The sequence below is a fragment of the Macrobrachium nipponense genome, chromosome 3 (genome assembly GCF_015104395.2).
Source record: "Macrobrachium nipponense isolate FS-2020 chromosome 3, ASM1510439v2, whole genome shotgun sequence".
Taxonomy (NCBI): domain Eukaryota; kingdom Metazoa; phylum Arthropoda; class Malacostraca; order Decapoda; family Palaemonidae; genus Macrobrachium; species Macrobrachium nipponense.
In genome coordinates, this window is record NC_087202.1 from 32,678,761 (window position 1) to 32,692,915 (window position 14,155).

The following is a 14,155-nucleotide window of genomic DNA, read 5'->3' on the forward strand; positions in this document are numbered from 1 at the left end:
CTCACTTAATAAAATTGCACACACACACACACACACACACACACACACACACACACATATATACGTATATCTTATATATAGATATACTATATATGCTTAAAATCACAGTTTTTGCACTTTGACTTCATTATAAATAAGCGAATACCACAGAAAATGATAGAAATCGAAGCGCTTTCGTCTTTCTAAGACATTGTCAAGAAGGATTGGATTTCTGACTATCATTTTCCTGTGGTATTCGTATATATATATATATATATATATATATATATATATATATATATATATATATAGATATATAATTCATGATGTATATATATAGATATATATATATATATATATATATCTATATATATATATTTGCTGTGTTGACTTTTTAACTTTGATATAATTCATGAGGTTTCTTAATTTTCATTTTTATAATTTTGGAAAATATAGTATGGCTCAGGCGGAAAAGAACAGTTCCTAAAGTGTTATTCAAGAATCCTCTTGAATCTGAAACGGAGACTCCCGTAACCAGCGTGAGAAGAATGTCTCTTCTCTCTTTCTCTCTCTCTCACTCTCGGACGATTCCTCAGTACTCAGTTCCTCACTCAGTTCTTTACTCTTTCAGTGTGCTGAGAAGGCTCGGCCTGTTAGGTAGTGTTCGGTTGTCGCTCGCGGCTTTAACGGAGTGTGTACAGTGGAGTGTTTAAAATCCAGGTAAATAACTCGGTGTTGTTGGAAGTCTTTTAGTGTCGTGTGTGATTTTGGATGGTTCGTCATTCCTTTAGTGCCTGTGACTGACAAAAAAGTACAAAAAGTTCTTTTTGTTGAATAACCGTGTTGTTAAATGTAGTTTATTTTCATCACTTTTAGCGCGCACACACTGCTGCTGCTTCTCTCTCTCACTTACTCCCGCTCTTTCTCTACCCCACCACACTACTCCCCTTCTCCCCCTACCCCCGTGTCTCTGTGGATATACAGTAACCCCCTCCGATTCCTCTACCCCCTAATCCCTCGCCCAAAGATAACCCACTACCCTCCCACCAACCAGAACCGTACAAGGAAGTGTCTTCGTTTTTACAACTACTCCATTCAAGAAGTCCTGGATTTAATACTCCCTACTTCAATTGCCAACGGTTTGTGTCACTTGTAGTAATTTTGTTTCATAGTTGTTGTAGTTGTCACCACATAATTATTACCTTAGATATGTATGTTCTAACAGTTATTATTTTGATTTTCTTATTAGTCTGTATGCCTGTCTGTATTATTTTGATTTTCTTGTCAGTCTGTATGCCTGTCTGTCACTGTTGTCTCTAATAGCGCACAAACCTCGATTAGGTAGTGTTCAATTTGTCATGTGCAAATACCAGAACTGAATTACTGTACATTCTAATCTTCAGGGGAATTCTTTGTACAGAAGAGATTGTAATCAAGGTAATACTCAGATGTATTCTAGATGTGTGAGAAGTTGCAATGACCTCAGAAAACTGAAGCTATTCGGGTCATTCTCCCAACCACTGGTTCTGCGGCCTCTTGTTTGTTGGTGTAGGGTAACACTCAGAAGTTCAGAACCCGTTTTGAGAAATGCCACTTCAGTTTTGTACCCCCAAATGCTGTTTGTTCTTTGGTTGGAAATTTTTAGGAGTTAGCAGACAATAAAATAATTGGACATTTAAAATTTGCGTAAGTTTTCGCGATGTCAGGCCTAACGAATGCTCATATGGTGGTGTATGATCTCTTTTAGAGTATTGTCAAAATTTTGGCATGGCAGTATCATTTTTGAGCTTAACGTATTTTCAAAGGCCCTGTCTTTCAGAAAAAGAAGATCGTCAAAATTCCAAGGCATTTATGATGATGTTGGCTGAGCAACTGACCATGCGGGGATTTCATTTTATTTTAAGGCATGGCCCCACGTGTCTTTTTGTCAGAAATAGATTTTTTTTAAAGGATTATCGATTAATAGCCAAATGCTGAAAGCAAAATGACTGACTTTATGAAATCAGACTTATTCAATATAAAGAAAATCACGGATATAGAAAACAAAAAAATTATAAACAAATACTCTAAAAGACTGTTGTCACCACATTATTGATGGGAGCTCTCGGTGCTTCTCAAGTAGTAACGAGATTAGAACTTTGCCTTTTGCAGTGTAGCGCAAGTTCAGCACAATATTTGTCATGAGATCGTGTGTTGTATGAGATACGTTGAGTTGTGTCGAGTGGAGACTGGAGGGTGGTGTTCGGGTCGCTGGCAGTAGGTTACTTCCAGCCATTCCTGATCCCCCCCTCCCCCCCCCCCCCCCCTTGTACCTGTTGACTGGAGGTAAATATGCTGTATGCTGAAAGTTGGCAACGCTGTTACCACTTACTCTTTTAAATAATTCCCGAGTAGGCCTTGATTATTCATTTTGTTTTCTTTCTGTCATGGTAGTACTTGAATCCTTAACGTTATGGTCAGCGACAAATAGTCACCTTGTTGTCCAAGAAGGAAATATTAGGCTATAAAAGAAAGAAAATATTCGTTGGTATCTCGTACGGTAATGGACGAAGGCTACGACTAGAAACCCGCTAAATACACCTTTTACTAACTCGAGAGATGATTCGTACAAGCAATTCACTATTTTGAAATGTGCCGTTACTCAGAAATTCTAATGTAAAATTCCTAGATGTGTTAAATATTATTGTGTATATTTATAGGATTGGATATACAGTTAAATATTTGTTGTATTTTTAGAGGCTATTGTTTCGAATGTTGTATGTTGTAGCGTAGAATAATAACCGACATGATGAGTTAGGCCTGTAGATATAAATTCGCCTCCCAAAACTGAGTCTAGTATAACCTTTCAGTTGATGTAGTGCACCGATATGAATTTTATTTATTTTCATGCCTTTTTGTTAGTTAATTTTCTTTTTAAACTAGACTTTTTAGAATGGGCATGATCTGAAAAAATTTGGACTGGGTTTTGAAAATGTTGCTCTTTTTACATGTTAGTACAAAGCAAATCGTAAGGCCATTTTTTTGTTTGTAATTCACTTTCCTTAGATTCTCTCTCTCTCTCTCTCTCTCTCTCTCTCTCTCTCTCTCTCTCTCTCTCTCTCTGTGTGTGTGTGTGTGTGTGTGTGTGTGTGTGTGTTTGTTTATTTTCCCCTAACTTTAGACGTATGTGAAAGCAGGAGTCAGTTTTCTAATATAAAGTGTTAATGCCTGATTCATGCATCCTTCCTTTGGATGTGGCCAGTTATGTTTTTATGAAAGGAGTTTTCGTTTCTGCCGGAAGCCATGACAAGTGAATTAAAGCCGAAGAGTGAGCGTCAGTTAGTCTCCATTGACTAGGGTATGACCATGGAACTATAAACGTTTATAGTTCCATGGGTATGACTTTCAAACTGTGATAACGTAACGCAATGTTATCTTGACCAGCGAGTGCATGCTTATTGCTTACACCGTGGTGATTGGGATGTCCAGGGATGCGAGCGTGGCGATTTGCAATAACTATACTCTGTTTTTTTTTTCTTTTTTCATTTGTCCATCCGCCTGTGGTGTTTGCGTATGGTAACACTGCGTCCCGGGCTTTAGATGGTTACACTCAGCTTACATTCAACAATAATGATAATATCCTATTTCGAATATTAACGGTGTAATTCGCATACAGTAATTTATTAAAACACTTTTCAGTTACAAATGCACACCCAGATACCCTTTTATTTACCTAAAACTTACACATAACGGAACTATTTAAAGCATGGGACGCAGTGTTACCTAACACCACAGGCGGACGGACAGATGGAAAAAACCGGGTATAGACAAATAGCCAATAATTATTTTTTCCTCTTTTGATACTTGCCGATTATATGCTTTCCTGTATCGTGACAATGATCTTAGTTTTAAGTGTATTATACAGCTTTAGCAAGTAAAACAAATACTTTGTAGGACGCACGTGTTTGATGTGTTTTATTAAAACCTTAACTAAACAGCCAACTGGCCTCACACCGGAAATGTTATTGTTTGTATTGACATTCGTTTCTCTGTTTCCAGAGATGAGAACGGCCTTTTCTCAGTTCCATTAGGGCAGTGGTTCTCACCATGGCAAGAATTTAGGGGGGCCCATGGTGGGCTGTTGTAAAGTATAAAATTCTAAATAATGTTAGGAATCTGAATAAAAAAAATTTGCATCACTGTCCTGGCCAAAAAAAAAAAAAAAAAAAAAATCTTTTGTCAGTGGCACAACCTCGGATTCGTCAGTTGACTGAAATGAAACATCAGCCTTCCCACTGATGTGTGATAAAACATGCAGAGGTTAATTGAATTTTTCCCAACCAAATTCAAATTTGCTATTATCCGCTAGTCTTTTGTAGCCTATACTTTTTTTTTTTTTTTTTTTTTTTTTTTTTTTTTTTTTTTTTTTTTTTCCATCTGTCCATCCGCCTGTGGTGGTCGCGCATGGTAACACTGCGTCCCGGGCTTTAAATAGTTACGCTATGTCTAAGTTTTAGGTAAATAAAAGGATATCTGGGTGTACATTTGCAACTGAAAAGTGTTTTAATAATTTATTGTATGGGAATTACACCGTTAATATTCGAAATAGGATATTATTTAAAGCCCGGGCCGCAGTGTTGCCATGCGCAAACACCACAGGCGGATGGACAGATGGAAAAAACAGAGTATAGTGATGTAAGCATATCACTGAAATCTATCAAATATAAGATAATTATGTCTGTAAACTTCGTAATAAAGCAAGGGTGTTCTCTTTATCAAAATTTTATTTTTTTATTTTTTATTTTACCTTTTTTGGCGGGGTGGGATTTGGGAGAAAAATGTAGGGGGGCCACACGAATGTTGAGAATTCATGAAGGGGGAATGGAGTGAAAAAGGTTGAGAACCACTGCTTTTTTGCCTAGTCAGATCTGGCGCTAGTCTTGTGGTATCATCTTTAGATTGATATATAGCAGTGATACCATAGTAAGAATACCAGATTTGACCTTTTAAATGTCAAGATTCAAATATATAGCCAACTGCTTAATTCGGAGAATCTTTTTCATACGATAAATCATCCGGTATTCTTGACAACTCCCCGTGCTGTGTAAGGGTTCATGAAACATAATTTTTTCTTTTTGTTCGTTTTTCCCTTTGTGAGTGAAGGTGGAAGTTCAAATGTCCATTTTAGACCTTGGCGAATAGGATATCTCAGTAGCCAAAATGTGGGGCGAACTTTGGGTGGAAAGAAGTTTAGCTACCAAAAGTTAGGGAGTGGTCTGTTTAGATGGCCATATTAAGGGGAAAATGTCCACAATAAGGAGTGGGGGGAGGATGTATAATTGATCCAGGTAACACGATATACATTTAAGAAAGTGCACGCACATAATAATGTCGCTGGTGGTCCGTGTTACTGTTTATTTCTCCATTCTGGAACCTCACCTTGTTATATATGTACACATGTATACTTATAGCCTCTTGAACTCACAATAGTCTTGCACAACGCTTTCTTAGAGTTTTCCAGGTGAACTTTTAAAAGCATTGAACATTCATGGAACCTGGGTGCAAGATTGAATATTAAAACTTAAAGTTTTTTTCATTGTTTGGAAAATAGGACTTGGTATGGTTTTCTGCCATAAGAAAAACAGCCAGTATATGCAAATTCTGAGACTGCCACGTTAGGTTCTGAAGACCTCACTTTGTAAAATAGTAGTGATATACGCAAGTATTTGGTTTCCCGTGACGTTTTTAATCGTATGTCTGTGTTGATATATTGATCATTATTGTGATTCCATTATCGGCAATTAAAAAAGATAAAGAGATAAAGAAGTATTCGCCTATTTAATTCTTGTGGTTTGCCGTGAAGCTCTGGCCTGACGACCTCTCAACTCTCAACCACAGGCCTAGCGGATGTGGGCGACAGACGTCGTCAGACCTAAAGCTGTTACTATTTAGGGGTTATTTTTGTAAGGGCTGAGAGGTCACACAGCCGACTCCTTGTCAAGTCATTTGCAACTTCATTATCTCACGTCCGCTGGTATTGATGATGATGATTTTAAATATAATTAACCTTCCTTTGACTCACGTTAGGATTTTTTTTTTGCAAATCTTGAATTATTTATAATTGCCATCGTCGCCGCACGAAAGCAATCTCTTCATCGTGCAGATTCATGTTCTTTTGAGCAAAATCCTTATTAATTAAAGTGTTCGTGCATTCGAAACCATCGACATCAGTGCCATAAGATAGAAAGTTGATCCGCCTGTTTTCTGTAGATTAAAGGAATTTTCCCATTTGTTTGCAAATATTTTAAGCTGTTTAATATTTGTTTGGTCACACAGCCATGGGCTTCGCTTTGCCGAGCAACCCCTCGCTTCCGATCCCACCAAATGCTCTGCTTTAAAAAAAAATTATCATATCTTCGTTACAGTAATGACATTTATATCCATTTTAAAGCGTTGGTTATTCAGTTATATTGTCTGAAATCAGAAAATTTCATTATCTGAAATCAGGAATATTTTAGTTTTCTTAACCGTTGCTGATACCAACCCTTGAAATATCAAGTCATTATAAAGGTAAACTGCGTTGATTTTTATTTGTCAAATTAAGCCCTTCTCATGAAAATATTTTACCATCGAGTTTTCCCAAATACTTTCCAAGAAACCTGCTCTGAGACTGATTTTAATATGGTGGTGTTAATGTGTGCGTCTTTGGTACATCATTGGTACCTATCGTTAAACGTTGATGAGTTTCTGTAGAGGTGACACAGAAGCAGTCATTTTTAGCTGTGCAAAGGAAATGAAATTAAGTTAATTGATTTTAATGTAATAAAGATTGTTTAACGCACCAGAGTGCAAAACACTGACACATTTAATTGTAAATAAAAAATCATAAAAGAATAGAAATATTTTCAGCACAGTATAAGAGGAAATAACTGCTTGCGCGTATAACAGAACACTTCGGCCTCTTTAAGACGTTTGAGATAATGCTGTAGTAAGGTTATGGCCTGGAAGGCTATGAATAATTGAACAGAACTCTGGGAAGCTCTGGGAAACGGGTAAAACTCATATGTTAGTCATCGGGTTACGTCTCATTCGATTTCGTTTTAACCGAATGATTTCTGTTGTTCAATGAGACTGTTTGGAGAAGGGGGGGGGGGGGGGGGGGGGGTGGGGGGGGGGGGGGGGGAGACCTAGTGCCTTACGAGAAGCCATTACCATTTATTGATTTACGATCGTAGGCGTGACATCGTTTGTGTTAGGCATTATCGAAAATAAGTGATGTAGGTTTATTTTTATCCTCGTCTGTTTGAAGTTAGGGAGACTTTTAGGCCTATTCTCCCGTATCATTTTTCCCAATTTACGCCAGTTTAATGCCAGAGGTTAAGAAATAAATGGAATTAATTAAATGTCGAAAAAATTGATACTCTATTCGCATTGCATTTAAATACGTTCTCCTTAAAATCTTGACTTTTTTACAACTCAGTGGGGTTTACCATTCATTTCCAGACATGCTATTTTTTTTGCCGAATTAGATCAAAATTCAAATAAGACATTCCAGTGGTGTAGTAATATTTTAGTATTCCCGTTCGCAGTAATGAATTTATAAATCTACTTTCGAGTTTTGTTTCTATAATGATATTCGATAAATTGATATTTTGGTTACGGAAAATCAAGGACTCTGCTCTTGAGATTTCTTCAATATACTTTAAGGAACGTGATAGGCTTTCATTTTACAGTACGTGAACAGTTGCAGATTTTAAAGGTTATATTTTTATTTCACATCGTTATTTATAAAATCGTGTTTAACGATTGTTGACACTTTTGTGATTGAGGAACTAATGATTTGTAAGCATTTAATGCCCAAGGTCACTTGTAACATGCTTTAGCATTGAGAACGGAATTGACACATTTTCTTGGCTGAGTAGGTAACCTGTCCATCGAGATTTCAGCGGTTGGAAGTGATTGAGCTTGTAAATAAGGGGGAAAATTTTCCGGTTTAGGATTTATAGCAGTCAATTGGAAAGCGGAAACCTCTGATTCCAAGCATGATTTTTGGCCTGGTGTAAAATGATCTTTTAAGCCTAAATATTAGACCAAACCAAATGATAAAAGTATCCAGTAAGCATTAGGCCTACAATTTGGTAACAGGAAAAGCCCTATTTTCTAGTAGCCTGGGGGAAAGCCTCGATAATTGTTACGTCTTTTTTGTGGTGAAGAGACATGAAATGAATTAAGATATTCGGGGCGTCATTCTCATAAAAGGTAGTTTGTACTCACAGTAGACGTATATAGGGTTGTTTAACTTTGAAGAAGCTAAAGTGAAATGTAACATTTCATGACCTCCAAGGATACAACAAGGTCATTATGTTTGTTAGCGTGATTACACAGAAAGTTTTTTTGTTTTTTTTTACGAAAATTTAGGGTTCTTTGGGGATAGATAGAATGAATATAACTTTGTTTTGCTAGTGGTGACAAGATTGGAGATGTAATAGTTGTGGTTTTTAATTAGATTATTTTACATTTTTGTCACGAGAACGTTATTGTATGTGGGATATCTCTTATGGTTATATCTCTTTTGAGAATGATCCCACACCTTGATTTAACCACTATTAAAACGAGGTAGATACCTTTAGGTGTAGAAAAAGTCTACATCGAGTCTGGTACCATTTTTTGGTCGTGCAGTGCAAGTGAGACTAAAAGCAAAGTAATCTTACCATATTGAATGCGTAAGAATAACATGGTCCTCTAGTCTAGTAGGATGTTTTAATGATCCGGCTGTCATCGAAGCTAATGTAAATGAAAATATGAATAAAAAATGGAATTCTTATAGCTAACCGGATTTTTTTTTTTTCTGTGCGAGTTTTTACTACATCAGTAAGTTATCCGAGTTGATTTCCAGAGAAAAAATCGTGATGAGACTACGCCATGCATGAGTTTAGTTTTCATTTCGAGAATGACTGTCTAGATCCGCTTGGTTGAACATTGAAAGATTTTTTTTCCTCCACATAGTCATCATGTTTCTATGAGATGAGAGACAAAAATTTAAGCTGTACTTGGGATAAACTTAAAATTCCTTTGTAAATATTTTAATTCACTGCCTCGGCATTTATCATTGATATTCCTAAAACCTGGAATGGATTTTCGGCAGAATAATGAATGAGGTTTGATCTCATAACTGTTATGCTTCTGCTGATGTTATCTGTTAGACATTTCGAGAGAGAGAGAGAGAGAGAGAGAATGTGGGTGGACTGAAGGGAAACCTTCAAATCTCACTTTCCCTTGTGAGTCATGACCGAAATCGTAGCTGAGGTCAAGACCACCTTTACAACCGTCCCGTCCGTTGTTGGATGTTGGCGAGATGATGAGATTTTCTCTCGTGGCCGCAACGCTCTTACAGAAACGAACGAATTGCTGCCTTCGTCTTTCTTACCTTATAGTGTCTACGTGCCCTAGTTTCCAGATGATTGCTATCATAGTTTGTCCGTTAATTTCGTTAGACATTGCTTTAAATAATTATACCGTTATGGTCATCTCCGGAAATCAAATTTGTTAAGGAAAAATACCTGGTGGTCGGTCTAAGTATAGTACAACGAGTTTGGAAGATTCTGAGGCTGAGGGCGGTTGGGTTTGGCAGTGACTCATTATACTTGTCAAGTTTCGTTTCATCTTAACATTTATGCTATTGCTTCACGGTGTTGATTCACCTTACAATTGTTGCTGCTTATTTAGAAAAAATGTCTGTAGCAGGATGAAGATACCCATAATTATTTAAAGGTTTTATTGTTACTAGAGACTATTTATTTCGTTCTCGTATATTTGGTGTGTTTGAATAGAATTCTTTTAGTTTTTTTATTTCCGCCATTTACTGTTGATACTAGATTCGGCGGATTTAAAATTTCGCCTTTTACTTAACCTCTTCAAAACCAGTCTCCATTTTACTCCCCGGTTTCTCTCTCCTTTGTGGGTCACTTCAGGCAGGATTAACACACTTCTTTCTCCTGCCCTGGTGCTGGTCATCAGTCCGTTATTTCCTTACCTTCTCCCCCATCTCTCTTCACCCTGCCCCCTCCTCTAGCCACAGGGTTGTTTTCTTCCCCCAGGAGCCATGCGGGCCTCCTCCCCCTCCTCCCATCCTTCCCCATGACTTCTCGTCTTTCCCTCCACTCTCAGTGTACCCCACAACCACCCACGTTGGCCTCTCGAGGCTCGACGCTTGCCATCAAGAGACTCTCTGTTCTGGTGTACAACCGTATCACCTCAGCGCTTATTGGGTAGGGTCTTGCCCTTAGGGGTTAGGGGTCACTAGGGGACTCCCTTTGACTGTACCAGTTCCCTTCTCTTCTCTTTCCCATGGGTGGGGTGGGACCGTGAGACGAAAACCAAAGGTGTTTTCCAAAAGCACGTTCGTTGATTCTGTTATGGCTTGTTTTGCTCTTGCGTGTCCCCTAGTTTCATGTAATGTGTCATTTATCATTAATCAAAATAACCACTGGAATCAGATCTTGATGCTTGTCTGTGCTGGGAAGTTTGAGCCATTCCTAGATTTATTTATCTTAAAATTTCATCTTGAAGTTCACGAAGTTGACGTAAATCTTATCTACAAATACAGTCCAAAATTTCTAGAAAAGTATATTTGCTGGTTTCATTCATTAGGAAGTACAGTCCGTTCGTTAAGACTAGGTCGCAATTCTTAGCATGAAAAGATGGCGGATGCTCCGAGAAACAGGTTTTATGGTGATTTATAGGTTTGCATCACTTGGCCAGACTTGTAGAACAGCTGACTTTATTGGGTAGGTCAGTAAATAGGAAGTGCAGAAGAGGTTAAGCTTGACGGATGGGAAGGTTAATCTTCGTCACTAATGTGGAAATCGCAGGGAATGGAATTTCACTCTCAGTATCTTGTGAAGGCGACCTCGTAACAAGAAGAATTGTTTAAAATTGGTAGTAAAATTAACGCACAAAGGATTTCGGAAGATATCGGTCCTCGTGCATGATAGAGAGAGAGAGAGAGAGACCTTACTGACCTTACATCTTGTTCGGGTTGCCCCAGGTCCCTCAGTGTGAGGCACCTCTATGTCTACCATTAGAGAGAGAGAGAGAGAGACTGTAAAAAACACTTGAGTTGCAGTGATGGAGTGCATCCTTCTCTGGCAGTGGTTACGTAATTTTTCACTGTTGTCATTCATAGCAAATGCAAACAATGCATTCAGAGGAAACAATGGTTTCACCAACACTAAAATCGCAGTCACAACACATTAACATTCGTAATTTTACTGAGTTTTTGTCAGTTACATTAATTTCACAAAGCGAATGTAAGAGCCCTGATTAACGATGCTCTTCTAAAGAGTGATAAACGATGCAGAAGATATACTGCAATTTACGCCCTCGATAAAGTAAAAAAAAGAATTTACTGATATGCAATGCGTGAAATGGAAGCTAATACAGTTGTTTTTCAAAATTTCCAGTGAGCTGATTTCAAAGATTTTAATAATGATTTATTATTACGTTTTATCAAACTGTCCATTTACTCATATTAAGTATTTGTTTTATTGTCTGTAACTTTGATGTCATAACGTCAATCAAACGAAATCCGTTAAACTCACTCGGTAGAATCTTACTCCGTAACTTCCGATAAACTGTTGAATCTTACTCTGTAACTTCCGTTAAACTCTGTAGAATCTTACTCTACTTTCTAAGTTAAGCTTTGTAGGAACTTACTCTGTAACTTTCGTTAAACTCTGTACCCAAACGTTCCGTAAATAACCTCGGCTAGATTCATGGTGCAATATGATATTATTGTGCATTTAGGGAATGGACAACAAAGCACCCTCAAGGTCCTCGAGAGTAAAATGAACTTTGCTGCCCAAGAGAAAATTCCTGGCTTCCCTTGTTAATAAACAACACTTTTTTTCTTTATTTTTATTTTACAAATGTTCATCATACATTTATCTTATATTTAATAACAATTTTCATTCATCTATAATCATATACAATACTTTGTCATTCACACTCAAATTGTTAAACAACTTTGGCGTGTTTTCAACATGAATTGCTCATCGGTTGGTAGGCTAATATAAGTCTCATGCCGCTCAAAATTTCTAATGAAAGCATGAACGTGCATCTCAGATGGAATAATTTATTAACGGAAAATCAGTCCCATTTTGCTGTTATTGATCTCTTACTACAATCAAGCACTTGAGGCAGCACTGGTCCATTTACTGAATGTCACCTACTTATTGTGCGTAATTTATATATATATATATATATACAAATTTATCCTTAGACTTGGATATACGTTTGTGGAATTATATACATGACTCTTGATGGTTATAGGACGTCTGATGTGATATTGCAAATAATTTTCGGAAACAAGAACTAGTTGTTGAAGCACTTTTGCACTTGCAATAGAGTCCCCAAATCACCAGATGTTGCCAAGAGATAAGGTGTGAAGTTATGTCGCCAAATATATGTGAGGTTTCATCATTATTATTATCATTATGTTACGTATAAAAGGTGTGTATCACGAGTTGACTGGAATTCCCTTTTGTCCACATTCGGCTACGCACACGTTACAGAATATAATGTAATTATTGTTGTCGACAATTGAAAAAGTCAGTAAAAAAAAAAGAATGCGTTACCATGAAAAATGTCACCCTATTTATGCAAGAAAACTCCTACGGTTTTTGTTTTTGTATAACGGGTTGCCGGTGGCAAATATTTGTATGATTGGTTGGTTCGGTGGTGAATAATTGTGTCGTGTAGCAAAGGGTGGAGCTACTTTTACGGTTGAAGTTTTTGAGAGAGAGAGAGAGAGAGAGATTTCAGGTTTTGCAGCGATGAAATTTGTGAGTGTTTGAACTGATCTTAGGCAACAGAGGGTTTGTAATTTAACTGTAACAATTGTGCACGATTCAAGAATTAGTTTCGTTTTTTGGGGAAAATTAATAATATGACAAAATTTACAATGTCATTTTTCTTAAAAAGGAGGGATTGGTTTTAATAGAAATCGTTCCTCCTGTATGTTCAATATCGTATCGCAAGTAACTGTATGGCATTTTTTGGGTGTTTTATTTATATGGAAAGTAAAGATAGATTTTCGTATTTGCATATTTGCTTGCATGATCGTTAATATTTGTATGCATAGTGTGAAGACAAAAGTAGTTAAAGCCTATAGTACTGCTACCATATCAGGATGCAACGTGTGTTGTCATACCCTGCGAGTATATTTTAGAATAATTTCGTATTCATCTTCTTTTATAGGATAACAATATTTGAGCAAAGGCGCTTTGTTACGCTATGAAGAAAACCTTGGAGATTTTACTGAAGGTCTTGATTTCACTATAACATATTTTAACATTTCCGTTTCCTTTACTCTATTTCTCACAATTTTTTACCTTCACTTTTCTGCTCCTTCGCCAATTTCATTCACTGCCTGTGGCTAGACTTTCTCCTCGTTCAAAGTTCGTATTTTAAAAGGAAGCTTGCGCTTGGTTAGTCTCTGTCAGTTGTTTACTCTGTATGGTGGGACTTTTGCCGGCCGTCAATGGTCTCAGAAATAAGAAAAGAAACCATATACTTGATGTGGAAAAAAAGAGAGAAAAAAAGGAAAGAGCTAAACAAACAAAAAAAAAAAAAAAAATACTCAAGATTAAGAGGCGCCGTTGCAAAGGCATTGCCTCGACCCATAACTACTACTACTCAGATGTCAAATGGTGCTTTGCCTCTTTCCCGACTCTCGTGACTCCGCGGCCTGTTGATGCGAAGAAATAGAAGGTCGGTTATTTCCTAATTTATGAGTATGAAGTATTGCAATGAATGCCTTTAAAGCGGGTTTTGATTTCTTATTTTAGAAATCATGATCCGTGAGTTTCTTTTTGTAACTGTCTGCCTTCACAACTACTTTTTCCTAGGTAAGATTAAAGAAAAAAATTTAGGCCATTTTTATGACGTGTAGTACTGATGTAAATTGATAGACTGAAACAATTTTCTCCCATTTATGCGACTTAGTGGAAAAAATAGCTAGGCCTAATTAATAACAGTATGATAAATTGTATCTCTCTCTCTCTCTCTCTCTCTCTCTCTCTCTCTCTCTCTGGAAAACTTTAGGTAGCTGGCAAAGGCATGAAAACCATAAAGAACAGGTAGACGGGATAAGAGCGAAAAAAGTTGTGTTTAACATCCCCACTAAACCTTAGTGAAA

At 37.2% G+C, this 14,155-nt stretch overlaps 1 protein-coding gene across 3 annotated transcripts in view; it reads left to right on the forward strand.

Annotated features, from left to right (window-relative positions):
- Window positions 1-575: 575 nt before the first annotated feature.
- Window positions 576-14,155, forward strand: part of LOC135221693 (transmembrane protein 47-like) — a 445,877-nt gene continuing 432,297 nt past the window's right edge. For 2 of the 3 annotated variants that reach the window (XR_010316072.1, XM_064259429.1), the window contains exon 1: window positions 576-699. The gene's annotated coding sequence lies outside the window, so the exon portion shown is untranslated. The other variant, XM_064259430.1, reaches the window with a different exon arrangement.